The sequence below is a fragment of the Sus scrofa genome, unplaced genomic scaffold (genome assembly GCF_000003025.6).
Source record: "Sus scrofa isolate TJ Tabasco breed Duroc unplaced genomic scaffold, Sscrofa11.1 Contig26, whole genome shotgun sequence".
Classification (NCBI taxonomy): Eukaryota; Metazoa; Chordata; class Mammalia; order Artiodactyla; family Suidae; genus Sus; species Sus scrofa.
Window position 1 is genome coordinate 6403 of NW_018085136.1, and position 15781 is coordinate 22183.

A 15781-nucleotide genomic window follows, 5' to 3' on the forward strand; every position below is an offset into this window, starting at 1 on the left:
GGTGTTAAGTTTTAAAAAAAAACTGTGCTAAGGTGAAGTAAAAAAAATAAATAAATAAAATAAAATAAAATAAAATAAAATAAAATAAAAGACAAAATACTGGGCATGATTTTACATATAGAAAATGCACCAAAAATTGTTAGAACTAATAACCAAATTCAGCAAAACTACAGGATACAAAATCAACAAAAAGTGATTTTAATTTATATACATAAACTATGAATGATTTAAAAAGGAATTTCTTTTAATTTTGTAAATAATCCCACTTGCAATGGAAGTAAAAAAGAATAAAATGCTTAGGTATTCATGTGTGTTGAGGGATGTGTGAGTTAGCTTGATTGTGTTAATTATTTCACAGTATATATGTATGTAAAATCATGACCTCATACACCTTAAATACATAAACTATTTTAGTGGCTACACCCACAGCATATGGAAGTCAGGTACTGAATCCAAGCACTAGCTGAGACCTATGCACAGCTATTGCAAGCCCAGATTCTTTAACTCACTGTGCCAGGCCTGGGATGGAACCTTTGCTTCTACAGCAACTGAAGCCAATGGAGTCAGATTCATAACCCATTATAACGCAGAAGAAACTCAAAATATATACACTTTTCATTTCTTAATTATACTTCAATAAAACTGGAGGACAAAAAGACGAAATTGTCAGAATGGAAATGAGTCAGTGTTTCCAAGGTATAGACCAGAGGAGATACCAGGGAGTATGGGAAACTACTTTGGTGATGAAACATTTTACATATTGATTAATATGGTGATTATGCTACTATATGTATTTGTCAATACTTACATAACTTTCACTAAAATGATGAATAGTATACTGTGAAAATTGTGTCTTATGTAAAACTGGGAAACAAAGAATTCTTGTATTGAAACAACAAACAATTGGAAAATGTAATAGAAGACAAGATCCTATTTAAAATAGTAGCCAACAAATCAAAAAATTAAATTTCAATGAAATATACCAGGTCTATATGAATGTAAAAGAAGAGATGTCAAGAGGAAATAGCTACCTAGTTTGTGGATGAGAATTCTAAATTCTCTAAATACATAAATTTCTTCTCAATCAAATCTTATCAAAAATACTATGTGTATTTTTCACAAGGCTAGCTTATTGAAAACTGATTATAAAATATAAATATGTAAGAATAAACATAGTTCTGAGTTTTGATAATGTATAGTAACACAGGAGACCAAGACATGAGATATAAATGCATATTTTATTTTATCTTATTTTTTTAGGGCCACACCTGGAACTTCTCAGGCTAGGGGTCAAGTAGTACCTGAAACTGCCAGCCTATGCCACAACTACAGCAACACAGGATCCAAGCCATGCTTGCAACATACACCTCAGCTCATGGGAATGGCAGATCCTTAACCCACTGAGTGAGGTCAGGGATCAAACCTGTGTCCTCATGAATATTAGTCAGGTTCATACTGCTGAGCCACAATGGGAGTGCCACAATGTGTATTTTAAATCAAAAGCAATCACATCTCATGTTAAGTAGTACAAAACAAACAAACAAACAAACAAAACGTTAGGAGTTAATAGAGGCATGGTTTTTATCCAAATACATACTATATGTTTTTTTTTGATTTTGATTTTTTCCATTATAGCTGGTTTGCAGTGTTCTGTCAATTTTCTACTGCACAGCATGGTGACCCAGTTACACATACATGTATACATTTAGAATACAATGTTGGGATATCAAGTCATGAGGAAAAATAACTATATGTGTATAAAAATGGTCATCTTCAAAAATGATTAAAATTCAATCCCTACTCAGCCCCTTACCTTAAAGTGTAGATGGTTCAAAAATTTAAGTAAAAACAACAAAAAGACAAAATTTCAGATGTTGAAAAAATGTGGGATAATATTTTGGTAACACTGAAATTGGGAAATTCTGGAAGTTCCTGCTGTGGCAGAAGGGGTTAATGGTTTAGCTTGTCTCTGTTGCCAGTTTGATTCCCAGCATGGCACAGTGTGTTACGGATCTGACATTGCAGCAGCTGTGGCTTAGATTGCAGATGCAGCTCAGATTCAACCCGTGGGCCAGGAAATTACCTATGCCATAAGTGCTACTGAAAAATGAGAAGGGAAAAAGAAATAGGGAAATTCTTTCTAAGCAAGACATAAAAGACATAAATATTTATAATTTAATTATATATTTATATATGACAAATAATATTTTTCACAGTGCAGAAACAATAAAGTCAAATAATGAGCTATAATAAAACAATAATTCCACAGACATGGTAAATGGAATAATTTACTTAGTATATGATTAAATCATAAAAATCATTATGGAGGAGTTTCCATTGTGGTTCAGTGGTAAGGAAACCAACTGGTATCCCTGACTATGCTGGTTTGATCTTTGACCTGGCTTAGTGGGTTAAGGATCCAGCATTGTCATGAGCTGTGGTGTAGGTCACAGACATAGCTTGGATCCAGCATTGCTACAGACCAGCAGCTTCAGGTCCAATTTGACATCTAGCCTGGGAAGTTCTATATGCTGTGAGTTCAGGTGTAAAATAAATAAATACATAAAAATCATCATGGAAAAATTCAGCAATCAAAGCACAAAATTCATTAATAAGGCAATTCATGAAAAGGAATGCAAATCATTTTCAAAATGTGAATAAATGACAAAAGTCAATTTTATGTATTTATAATTAAAGTATAAAAATGAAGCAAAATTTCTTTAATCAGACTTCATATGCCAAAAATGTTTATAAAGCACTGGTTGTTGATAATGTGGTCAAAATAAAATATTTCCAGAATAAGGGTAGTAATGAGTTTGGTTCAAGGGCCTGGAGGGCAATAAATAAGAACATCAACTTTTTATGGCTGTACCTGCAGGGCTAGGGTTGAATCAGAGCTGCAGCTTCAGGCCCATGCAACAGCATCAACACCACCAGATATGAAGCACAGCTGCAACCTATGCCACAGCTTGCAGCAATGCCAGATCCTTAACCCACAGTCAAGTCCATGGATGGAGCCTTATTCTCACAGACATCATGTTGGGTTCTTAACCTGATGAGCCAATGGAAACTCCATCATTTTAAATACATATACTAATTGACTCAACAATTCCACTTCTAGTACTCATGCTTAGCAAATTTCTTATGGATTTAACTGCAGAATTATTTTCACAGAAAAAGATATGTAAAAACATGAAAAGATCTGTCTACATCAATTTTAGTCTATCTTCTTAATAATAGTTAAGCAGGATGAGGAAAGATAAAGAGTTAGGACTATATTGACTGACATATAAAGATCTTCAGGAGGCCAAGAAGTAAAATGCAAAATGTACACATAAAGATAATAATTAAAATAAATATTAATATGCAGCTTATTTTTGTAAACATTATTTTGATAAACATTATTACTTGAAAAATCACAGAACCACACCTACTGCATCTGGAACAATGGGACAAGCCAGTTTTGGAGAGAGAATAGGTTTACTTTACATATTCCATTTTGCATGGATTCCATTTTTAATATTATAGTTATCCGTTTTATTTTCAGTGTCTTATTTTAAAATAAAACACACTAAAATGTCATATGTTACACAAATAACAAGAGGATAGTCCATATAATATTAAATATTTAAACTAGTGCAATAAAAAATAAAGAGGCAAGGATAACTAAAAATAAAATTAAGAATGAAAATATATAAAAATGCATAAATTACGTAAAAATTAGTTTGTAAAAAGTATTGACAATGGCATTGCATACTATTTATTGTTTCCTGAATGTAAATACGTACAATTTTTCTAGGTACAGTGTTAAACTAGGTATTATATTGTTTATGTAAGTTCTGTCCTTCTATGAGGAAACCATTAAAATAGCATAAACATATGATTCACACTTTAACTATAATCATCATAAATACTTTAAAGAAAAGGAAGGTTTGCATCATATTTGTGAAGACCTTTAAATTCCAAGAAGATTGGGCAAAATGTAAAATTATTTTTCATGAAAGATAAAGCAATTATTTGTTGCACTATATATATGACATTTTTTTCACTCTAGAGCTCTTTCACAGCAGTAGTCAACTCCGAATTTCTTAGAATATAAAGGGTTCAGCATGGGGTAGACTGTACAAAACACACTCAATGATTTGTCAGTAGAGAATGCCTTAGTAGGTCTTGCAAACATGAAAATACAGGGAATAAAGAAGACAACAACAGTGAGGTGGGAGCCACAGTCTGGAGGGCTTTCCTCTTTTCCTTCCTGACTCAGGTTCTTTAGAAAGTACAAGATGACTCCAAAGTAGATGAATAAGAGAAGAAATGAAATAGAACAGATAAGCACTCCATTGACCACCATTAAGATGCCAGTGACATAGGTGTCAGTGCAGATGAGTTTCAGTAAGGGGAACATGTCACACATAAAGTGATCAATGACATCGGTACCACAGAAGAGAAGCCAATAAATAGTGCTCAGTTGAATTACTGAGTGCAGAAAACCTACAACTCAGGACACCATCTGTAGCACAAAACAGAACCTTTGCTTCATGATAACTAAATAATGCAAGGCATACAGATAGTCACATAGCAGTCATAGGCTATCACCAGCAGAAGGATCATCTCAGACCCACCAGAAACATACTCAGTAAAGAGCCGTGTCATTCAGGATTGAAACTATATGGTATTTTCCACAAAGAACAAGATTGAAATCAATCTAGGGGTAATAGAAGAAGAATATGCTACATCCATAAATGATAAACTAGCAAGAAAAAATTACCTCAATGAATTTAGTGTCTTACTGATGGCTACAGTCACAACTATGAGCAGGTTGCCCACAATGGTTGGAGTGTAGAAGAGCAATAAATATAGCAAAAGGGCTTTCTGTCCTTTGAATTCTGTATGAGGTCCAGGAGAACAAAGCTCTTGGGTTCCATCTAGTCTGCACAGGAACTGACTTCATATATTAGAAGTAGTTTACCTTTGAAACAGTGGGGAGAATTTTTAATGTGGTATAAGTTCATCTATTACTTATGCATTCAATTATAAGAATGCGTATGAGTATATGTGTCCAAAATATCAAAGACATTGTGATTAATACGTTGAATAAGGAATAGTTCCCTGTCCTCAATGAGATAATACATGACAAGAGATCAGAAAAATACAGACTGGTATAGTAAGTGTGGCTAAAAGGATATTTGTAAACAGCTAAGGTCACAGTTCAGGACTATATCTATCAAACTGGAAGCTGAGAAGCCTTCCCAGAGGAAGGCATGATTGTTTTAAAGGAAAAGTGAACAAGCAAAGATGAGAAGGTAATTCTATGAAAAATCCTCACCATTTATAAAATCAAAAACATGTGCTATTTCTCTTTCTCTTTTTGACTTACTTCACTCAGTATGAGTCTCTAGTTCCATCCATGCTCCTGCAAAAGGCATTATTTTTTCTTTTCAATGGCTGAGTTGGATTCCATTTTGTATATATACTACATCTTCCTAATGCAATCACCTGTCAATGAACATTTGGGAAAATATCATATGATATCACTTATATCTGAAATCTAATATATGGCACAAATGTAACTTTCCACAGAAAAGAAAATCATGGACTTGGAGAATAGACTTGTGGTGCCAAGGGGAGGGAGAGGGAGTGGGGTGGATTGGGATTTTGGGGTTAACAGATGAAAACTATGGCCTTTGGAATGGAGTAGCACTGAGATCCTGCTGTGTAGCACGGGGAACTATGTCTAGCCACTTATAATGGACCATGATGGCGTATGGGAAAGGAGTGTATACATGTATGTGTAGCTGGGTCACCATGCTGTACAGTGAAAAAAGAGATTGTATTGGGAAAATAACAATTTAAAAAATAAATTAAAAAAAAACCATGTGTTACTGAAGACCCATATAAGTTAATTTGCATATCTTCTCCTATGTGAGTAGATCAAACTATGAATAGAACAGTATGTCCTGAATTGTCTGAAACCACACAAACTTTTTCCCTAGTGTCTTGTGTTGTATATTCCTCCCTTTCCTAACCAATACATCCTGAAGCCCTTTCACTTTTTGCCACATACCCTGTCTTTCCACTTATTTTCAACCTTGCATAGGCAACAACCCCAACTCAAACATCTATAATAGGATATCAATTTATTGTATATAAAAATAAATTTAAAATTTTCCAAAATAAAATAGAGTTCCCCATTTAAGTAAATGGTACCACTTTCCATATATTTGCTCAGGAAAAAAAAAAAAAAAAAAAAAAAACTTAACCATGTTTTTCACCCCACATTTTTCTCTTAATAGTTAATGATATATCTATCACATCCCCTTGTCTTCACTTTCAAAACACCTTACAAATTTTATCATCCTGATAGTCTTGCATTTCCTCCTGGTATAGGGCAATAGCTTCCTGCCATGTCTCTTCACTTCTATCCTGGTCTCCAACATTGTGTTCTCCTTTAAATCATGTTTTGGTTAACACTACATTTCTTAAATTTCCTACAGTGATTCCAACCACACACTCAAAATTTAATACATCACTTTTAATTTACAATAACAAGAACTCTAGGAGTCCCCTCGTGGCGCAGTGGTTAACGAATCCGACTAGGAACCATGAGGTTGCGGGTTCGGTCCTGCCCTTGCTCAGTGGGTTAACGATCCGCATGCCATGAGCTGGGTAGGTTGCAGACGCGGCTCGGATCCCGCGTTGCTGTGGTTCTGCGTAGGCCGGTGGCTACAGCTCCGATTCAACCCCTAGCCTGGGAACCTCCATATGCCGCGGGAGCGGCCCAAGAAATAGCAACAATAACAACAACAAAAAAGAAAAAAATAAATAAATAAATAAAATAAAGAACTCTAATCCTATTTCATACTTAAAGAAACTTACTGCACAGACATCTCATTAATTTTCCAAGTCATACGTTTTAAGTGGTAAAACCAAAATGAATCTAAATTTGATTTATTTAAAGTAATTTACTTTCTTACCACACATCTGAAGCATGATTTCCACGATTTATTCTAGTCTTAGCTGTGGAGGTGGTTCACAATCTGAAGAATGAGTTTTAACTCACTCATATGGATATGGAATTATTTATCCAGTTGACAACAGAGGCAAAAGACTGCTTTATGACCTGAGGAAATAGTTTAATTCATTTGTATGTCTGCTCATTTTCTCCATGGATTTTCTGATTACTCAGAAGATTGTTTTACTGTCACTATATCTTATTTAAAAGAAATGTCATGGTGCACACACAAAAAGACAGAAAAAATTACCATTTTAAAGGATTATTTATCAAAAAGACCAGTAAATCATGATTAATAGGAAGACAGTGAGACAGAGTATTAACTCAGGTAGTTAGTGTAGGAGCATGGGCTCCTATAAATCCTTTTTTTTTTTTTTTTTTTTGTCTTTTGTCGTTTGTTGTTGTGTTGTTGCTATTTCTTGGCCGCTCCTGCGGCATGGAGGTTCCAGGCAAGGGTTGAATCGGAGCTGTACACCGCCTACGCCAGAGCCACAGCAACGCGATCCGAGCCGCGTCTGCAACCTACACCACAGCTCACGGGGCAACGCCGATCGTTAACCCACTGAGCAAGGCAGGGACCGAACCCGCAACCTCATGATCCTAGTCGATTCGTTAACCACTGCGCCACGACGGAACTCTGCTCCTATAATTCTTTTGATATGGATATTGATTAGCCTTTGTGTTAAGGCTCAGGGAGTAACACCTCCAGAGCCTGTTTTTAGGAATAGAATTCCATAGTCTTGTTAATATAGAAATGCATAATTCTAGCCCACTCCTCAACTGATAAAAAGTGAATGAGAGGAAAGGTGACTTAATCTAAGGAAAGAAAAGGACAAAGAAACCATAAAACTTTGGGACATTTCCAACCCTAACAGCCCTATCAGACAAGGACTAATATAGGTAGTGAACAAGGCCAATGGAAGAAAACCACATCATTCTTGTACCCCCCTATCTTAAGCAATAAAAATTCCTAAAGTAAAATAGAGAAAGGGGCTCTTCTCCGCTCCTCCCAGCTGTCCTAGAGCTATTTTCTTTTCTTTAAAGACTTGCTTTCTGCCTGTGTGTTCACAGAGTTCATTCTTTGACTGCCATGAACAAGAACCTGGATTCTAGTATCATCTTTATGGTATTAATAGCAAACAGCTATTTCCCAAGAAAATGTGTCTCTAGTACCTTACTGTCTTAATAACATCAAAATAGAAAAATACCTTCAATTGTTTAGTCCTTCTCATTCTATCATGTTGATGGAACCAGCATAGTTGACTAGATATTTTGAGAGAAATTCTTGTGGTTTTCTTTTCTCCATGCTATACTTTAAACCTAACTAAGGACCTCTGAAGGTTTTATACCATTCTTAAAAGAATTTCATTTTTCCTGATATTGGCAAAGATCATGGCTTTTTTAATCTCTTCTGAGCATATTTATCATGAGTCTAATATTGGAATGTTTGTAAACTGAGTCATTCTAACTAAATTACTGGGATTTACCAGAAATGTTAAAAGTATGCATACATGTAATATATCCAACTAGGTAATACATAACTAGGTGGGAAATATGTTCCATTGCATGTGGAATCATGATGATTCTTATAGTAAAACAGATAAAGAAAAATTTTAATTGGTATGTATAAGATTATTCACTCTTTATAAGATAGCAGAATATTTCTGTTACAGGAAATTGGTAGTAAGATTATCCATACATTTCCTGAATCCAATGTAATCAGAGAAGGCTTCTTAAATGTGATAGCTGAGAACAAAAATAAAATGACTACTCTTAAAACACTGTTACAGACAGAAAATGAAGTAAAATTAAATTAATTAAATAAAATTATTTCACTTTAGAGATGATATGATCTATATGAGTAAATTATAATAATTCAAAGAATTTCTTTAGTAATGTATTAACAGAAAAAGTTGTAAGAGTGTGCCCTCTGTCTTGTTCCTGATTTTTAATATGAAAGATTTCAGCATTTCATTATGGAGATAAATGTGAGCTATAGAACATACCTATGACCTTTATTATATCAGGTAATTCCTTCTGTACCCAATTTTTGGAGAGATTTTATCATTAAAGAATGATGAATCTCTATGCCTCCAATGGACAACACAAAGAGGAAATTAAGAAAAACATTTCCATTTATAACAGCACCAAAAACAATAATTATCATGACATTGTAAATTAACTACAGTAATAAAAAATTTAAAAAAATAAAATAATTAAGAGTAAACTAAAGCAAGAGGCAATAGTCTTCTTCAGGGAAAACTACAACACATTGCTGAAAGACATTACAGAAAAATACCTAAATAAAAAGAACTTCATGTGCTGGAACACATTTTTTAATTTTATTTTTAAATTTTTTAAATTATTTTTGTAGAGTCATAGCTGCAGTATATGGGAGTCCCCATGTTAGGGGTCAAATTGGAGCTGCAACTGCCATCCTACACCAGAGCCACAGCAGCACAATTCCCAAGCCGTATTTGCTACTTACACCACAACTTATGCCTGATCCTTAAACAACTGAGAGGGGCCAGGGAAACAACTGGCATTCTGATGCAGGTTTATAACAAACTGAGAAAATATGGAAACTACCTTGGATACTTAATATTATTAAGATGCCAACACTAGCTAAAATGATCTACATATTCAATCAAATCCTATCAAAATTCAAAAAAATGTGGGTTTTTTTTGCAGAAATAGAAACATCCATCTTAAAATTCTTATTAAATCTCAAGGGAACTCAAATGCACAAATCAATCTCAAAAAATAACAAATTTGGGGTTTCCAATTCCTGAAACGAAAATATACTATAAAACTGTAGGAAACTCAGCAGTATGGTTTTGGCCTAGAGGCAGACATATAGAAAAGAGTGATCAAGAGTGCAGAGTAGGAGGACCCTGAGCTCACTTCCTCCCATGGGGAAACCAAAATTACAACCACATACATGGCAAATACTGATAATAATGACCAAATATGGGCAAAAAAGTTCAACACAACTTATGACACTACTATTAAAAACTACCACAAATATAAAGAAGGAACTACAACAAAACAGGGAGCAGCAGACAATAGAGCCAAGACTCATACTCCCAAGTGCTGGACACACAAACAGGAAGGTAATAACAATTACAAGATTCTCTGCAAAATGGGAATGATCTGAGCCCCACTGGGAGATACCTAGCCAAGGAATCCCTCACCAGGAAGATGAGGATCCAGAATAATTTGCCTTTGAAGGAGACAGAAGATGGCTATGGGAAGTGGGCAGAAGCAGTCACTTGAAAAGGCTTGGGTCAGACTCACATGCTAATATTGCAGAGCCTCCAGAGAGGCAGAGAGCAATTTAGACTCACTCTGGACTTCTTGATGCAGGTAGCAGCCCTTTGGGGAGTTATCCTAGGATGACACTGGTGCTGGCAAGCTCCATTTTGGAACACTCCTTCCAGCTTTGTAGTGATAGGACCCAGCCCTACCCACCAGCCTGTGTATACCATCCACAGGAAACCCTAGACAAGGCAGTCATTTGGGCAGGAACACAACCCCACCTAATAGCAGACTGGCTACTGGAGTAAGTACTCAAGCCCGAGCTTCACATGACCATCTATATCCACACTGAGTGGGCACAACATCCAGGATCTTTTGTCCCTTGCCTCACCTATGCACAGGCCACCATTACAGTCTAGGACCTGCTGGCCATGTCATCAGAGACCTACCTAGTGTGTGGATAAGAATGTGCAGTTCTCTAAACATACAAATTCTTTCACAAACAAAGCTTATGCAAAATACCAAATTGATGCAGTTTTTACCATATTAGCCTATTGAAATTTAATTTTGAACCATGAATATGAAAAAAATAGTAATAGATCTCATAATGAATAATAATGGAGTCCTAGGTTTATGAGATCTCAAGGTATATTTTAAATCAATGTAATTATACCCTTTGTTAATAGCACATGAATAAAGAGATACATGTAAGGTGACAAAGGCATAAAATGGCTCCAAACATATGCCATATATTAAACATAAAGTTGGTATAGCAAAGCAATGGGGAAAATAACCATGCATCTATAAATATATTCTAGAAAAATAGTTAACATGTAATCCATTCTTGACTTGATGCCTTGCATCAAAGTGAACTGTAGATGGATGATTTACAGTTTTTAAATATAAAATGTAAAGAAATGAAAAGACATTAAAATTAAATTTTGAGAACGTGGGTAATAATAAATTGATAATGTTGAGACAGGGAAATTCTAAGTGATATGCTAAGCCATAAATATTTATCAATTTAATTACATATAGGTAAAAATATTCTTCAGGGCCCAAAAATATTATGCACAGTAAAAAATAAGAAAAAACAAATCACAAGATAGAAAAATAATTGCATGTATGAGGTAATTAGATAATTTATTCATGATATAATTAAATAATAAAAATCAGGATGGAAAATTACCAGTGATCAAATATAATACATAAATCATTAATAGCCAATTCATTAAAAGGAACACAATCACTTTAAACAGTTAATATATGCCAAATTCAACTGCATTTATTTATTTGTAATTAAAATATACATTGAAATAATTTCTTTAATCAAATTTCATATATTATGCAGGTTCATTATGCAGGTTCATTAAGCATGTGTTGTTCAGAATGTGGTCACAAAATTATTTTCTAGCCTGAAGGAAGTAGTCAGTTTGGTCATAGCCATGAATGGTATTTTAGCAATGCTATGAACATGGGCAATGACAATACTTATACCAATTGACTAAACAATTCCACTTCTAGTACTCAAACTTAGAAATTTCAAAAAGATTTACTTGCAGAATTTTTTCTCATAGAAAATGACTGAGGACAACATGAAGACGACTGGATACACCAATTTTAATATGTCTTTGTAGAAGAGCTAAACAGATGATGAAACAGAAACATTAGATCTATGTAGACCAGCATGTAAAGATTTTCAGGAGGCTGAAGAGTAAAATGCAAAAATAGACAGGGTCATAAAGGCAACACATATATGCAGTGTACTTATTTTTGCAAAAATTATTACTTGAAGAATTTTAGCAACAGACTAGAGTGACTGACTCTGAAATAAGTGGGAGACTTGGTAGGGGATAGTAAGAGGTTTATTTTACAATATTGCATTTTGCATAAATTCAATTTTAACTGCCCTATTACCCATTATACTTTCAACACATTATTTAAAAAATTAAATGTAATGGCCACAATATAAAATCTAATGCAAATAGAACTGAACAAAAATTATTACGTGTATAATATTAAATATTTTAAAATTATGATAGAGTGAAAGAAGCTAAATAATAGAATATGCCTAAATAAAACAGAATTAGAAAGTATTAAAGGAATAAGTAATTAAGCAAAAATGAGTGTGACTGTACAAAAATTTAATAAATTATATATTATTTATTGACTTCCTGTTTAAATGAATTTCATTTTTCTAGATGCAGTGATAACAAAACATTATAAACTTTAAAAATGGAAACCATTAGTAGCATAAACCCATAGCTATTTTTTTAGGTTATAATCATCTCAAATCCTGTAGTGAAAAGAAAGTTTGCATCAAAGTTGTGAAAATTTTTACATTCTAAGAAGACCGACCCTGTTTCTAAATTATCCTGTTTTTATTTGTATAGTGCACTTATTTACCACTTAATATAATATGATTTTCTCCAGAGCTTTTCATAGCATTAGTCAACTCAGAATTTCTTAGACTGTAAATTAATGGGTTCAGCATGGGGGATATGACTGTATAAAATATGCTCAATGATTTGTCAATGGGAAGGTCTTAGCAGGTCTTGCATTTATGAAAATACAGGGAACAAAGAAGCAGACAACCACAGTGATGTGGGAACCACAGGTCTGGATGGCTTTCTGTCTCCCTGCCTGACTCAGGTTCTTTAGAGAGTGCAAGATGACTCCATAGGAGATGAGTAAGAGCAGAAACAAAATAATGCACATCAATCCTCCATTAGCCACCACTAGATGCCAGTGACATAGGTATCAGTGCAGACAAGTTTCAATAAGGGAACATGTCACAATAAAGTGATCAATGACATTGGGGCCACAGAATGGGAGCCCATAAATAGTGCTCAGTTGAATAATTGAATGCAGAAAACCTCCAATACAGGACAGCACAAGTAGCACAACACATACTCTTTGCCTCATGATAACCAAATAATGCAAGGGCTTGCAGATGGCCACATAGCGGTCATAGGCCATCACCACAGAAGGGAAATCTCTGATCCAGCAAAAAAGTGCTCAGTAAAGAGCTGGGTCATGCCAAGATTCAAAGGATATGGTATTGTCCCTGAATAACAAGTCTAAAATCAATCTAGGGGTAATAGATGAAGAGTAAATTAGATCAATAAATGATAAGCTAGCAAGAAAAAAGTACATAGGTGAGTTCAGGGTCTTACTGACAGTTATAGTCACAACAATCAGCAGGTTGCCCACCACAGTCAAAATGTAAAAGAGCAAGAATATAAAAAAAGGACTTTTTGCTCCTTTGGATTCTGCGTGAGGCCCAGGAGGATAAAGAAGTCACATTGTTCCTTGGTTCCATCTAGTCTGTACGGAAGCTCACTTCACATATTAGAAGAAGTTTACCTACAAAACAGTGGAACGATTTTTTAATATGTTTTAAGTTTCATCTTTTACTTATTCATTCAATTATAAGAATATGCATGAAATATCTTCTAATGTCAATATGTCATAGACATTGTGATTACCAGATGAATAAGCATAGTTCCCTGTTCTCAGTGACATGATACAAGACAAGGGATCAGACAATTCCAGGCCCATGTAATAAGTGTGGCTGTGAGAATATTCATGCAATACTAGATTCACAGTGTAGTAACATATCAATCAAAATGGAATCAAAGAAAATGTTCCAGAGGAAGCTTTTTTGTGGAGTTTTAAAGGAAAAGTGATAATCAAGAGAGATGAGAAGGTAATTCCATGAAAAGTTGCACATGTATAAAGTCAAAAAGTGTAATAATGAAGACACATATGAGCAATACCATATTCAGTGTGAGTGCATGAACTATGAATAGAACATTACTGTTGTGGATTGTCTGAAACCACAATGAGACTTCTTTCCTAGGGTCTTGTATTGGATATACCTCTTTTCCCAACATACATGCTGAAGCACTTTCACTTTCTACCTCAGCCCCTGTCTTTCCACTTATTTCATTCTTACCGAGGCAACATCTCCAACTCAAATCTCTATAGTTGTATATCAATTTGGTATATATAAAAACAAATTTAAATTTTCCACATAAAAAGGAGTTCCCCATCTCATTAAATAGTACCAGCTGCCATAAATTTTTCAGACAAAAAGGAAAAAAATCAAATTTTTCTTCACTCCTAATTGTTCTCACATTAGTTATTGATGTCTTTATGGCAACCTCTTGTCTTTTATTATTTATTTATTTATTTATGTATTTGTTTATTTATTACTGAATGAATTTATTACATTTATAGTTGTACAATCATCATCACAATCCAATTTTATACTTTCACTATATATCCCAAATTTGATCACCCCCTGGTCCTACATTTCCATCCTGGCCCAAGGCAATAGCCTCCTGCCATGTCTCTCTACTTTTATTCTGGCTCCAACAATGTGCCCTCCTGAAGCAGCCCAGATGATTTTCAGAATGTTTTACATCTCTGATTTATCACTAGACTTCTCAAATTCCTACAGCAGATTCCAACTATACACACATGATTTAATATATGACCTTGATATTTACACTAACAAGAAATTAAGGCCCCATTTCATAGTTGAAGAAAATTAATGCACAGAATATCTCAATTTTCCAAAGTCACACTTTTTTATGTGGTAAAAGTAGAATTAAATCTAAATTCTATTTATTTAAAGTAATTTAATTTCTTGCAAGGTTAAGTCACACAACTCTGTAGCATTATTCCATTATCAATCTTACCTGTGGAAGCTTAATCGTAATCTGAAGTATGAGTTTTTAACCCACTCATAGGAGTGTGGAATTATTCTTTCATTCAGTTTGACACATAAGGGAAAAGTCTGTACTATTACATGAGGAAATAGTTTATTTTATTTGCATATCTGCTCATTTTCTCCACTGATTTTTCTGATTACTCAGAAGATTGTTTTTACTTGCACCATATCTTCTTTAAAAGAAATTTCATGGTGCACACAAAAAGAGAGGCAAAAATACTATGTTATAGGATAATTTAACAAAAAGACATGCAAGTCTATGTTTATACGGAAAGACCGTAACCATCATTTCCAAGGAAATGTGTTTCTAGTACCTTATTGTCCTACTAACTCAAAATAGAAAAATTCCTTTCAACAGTGCAATCTTTCTCATTCTACCTTGTTGGTAGGTCAGCATAGTTGACTTGAGATATTGAAATAAATTCTTATGCTTTTATTTTCCTCATGATATATGTTAAACCTAACAAAGGACATCCTGAAAGTTTTATATCAGTTCTGAAAAGGATATCATCTTTTTTTCCTGACATTGGCAAAGATCACTGAACATTTTATTCCTTGAAACCATATTTATCATTGAGTCTTAAATTTGGAATATGTCCAAGATGCATGATTAATTAATTCACTGGGACTTTCTAGAAAAATTCAAATGTACACATGTTAAAACACTACTCAGATATATCACATAATTAGGATGAGAAAGAGGTAACATGGAGAAAAAAAAAATTGCTTTAGAACCATGATGAGATCATTGTCAGTCAAGAATAAACTATCAG

General features: G+C 34.2%; 1 pseudogene; it reads right to left on the reverse strand.

Moving 5' to 3' along the window:
* Nucleotides 1-12668: 12668 nt before the first annotated feature.
* Nucleotides 12669-13592, reverse strand: LOC110258636 (annotated as a pseudogene).
* Nucleotides 13593-15781: the final 2189 nt, after the last annotated feature.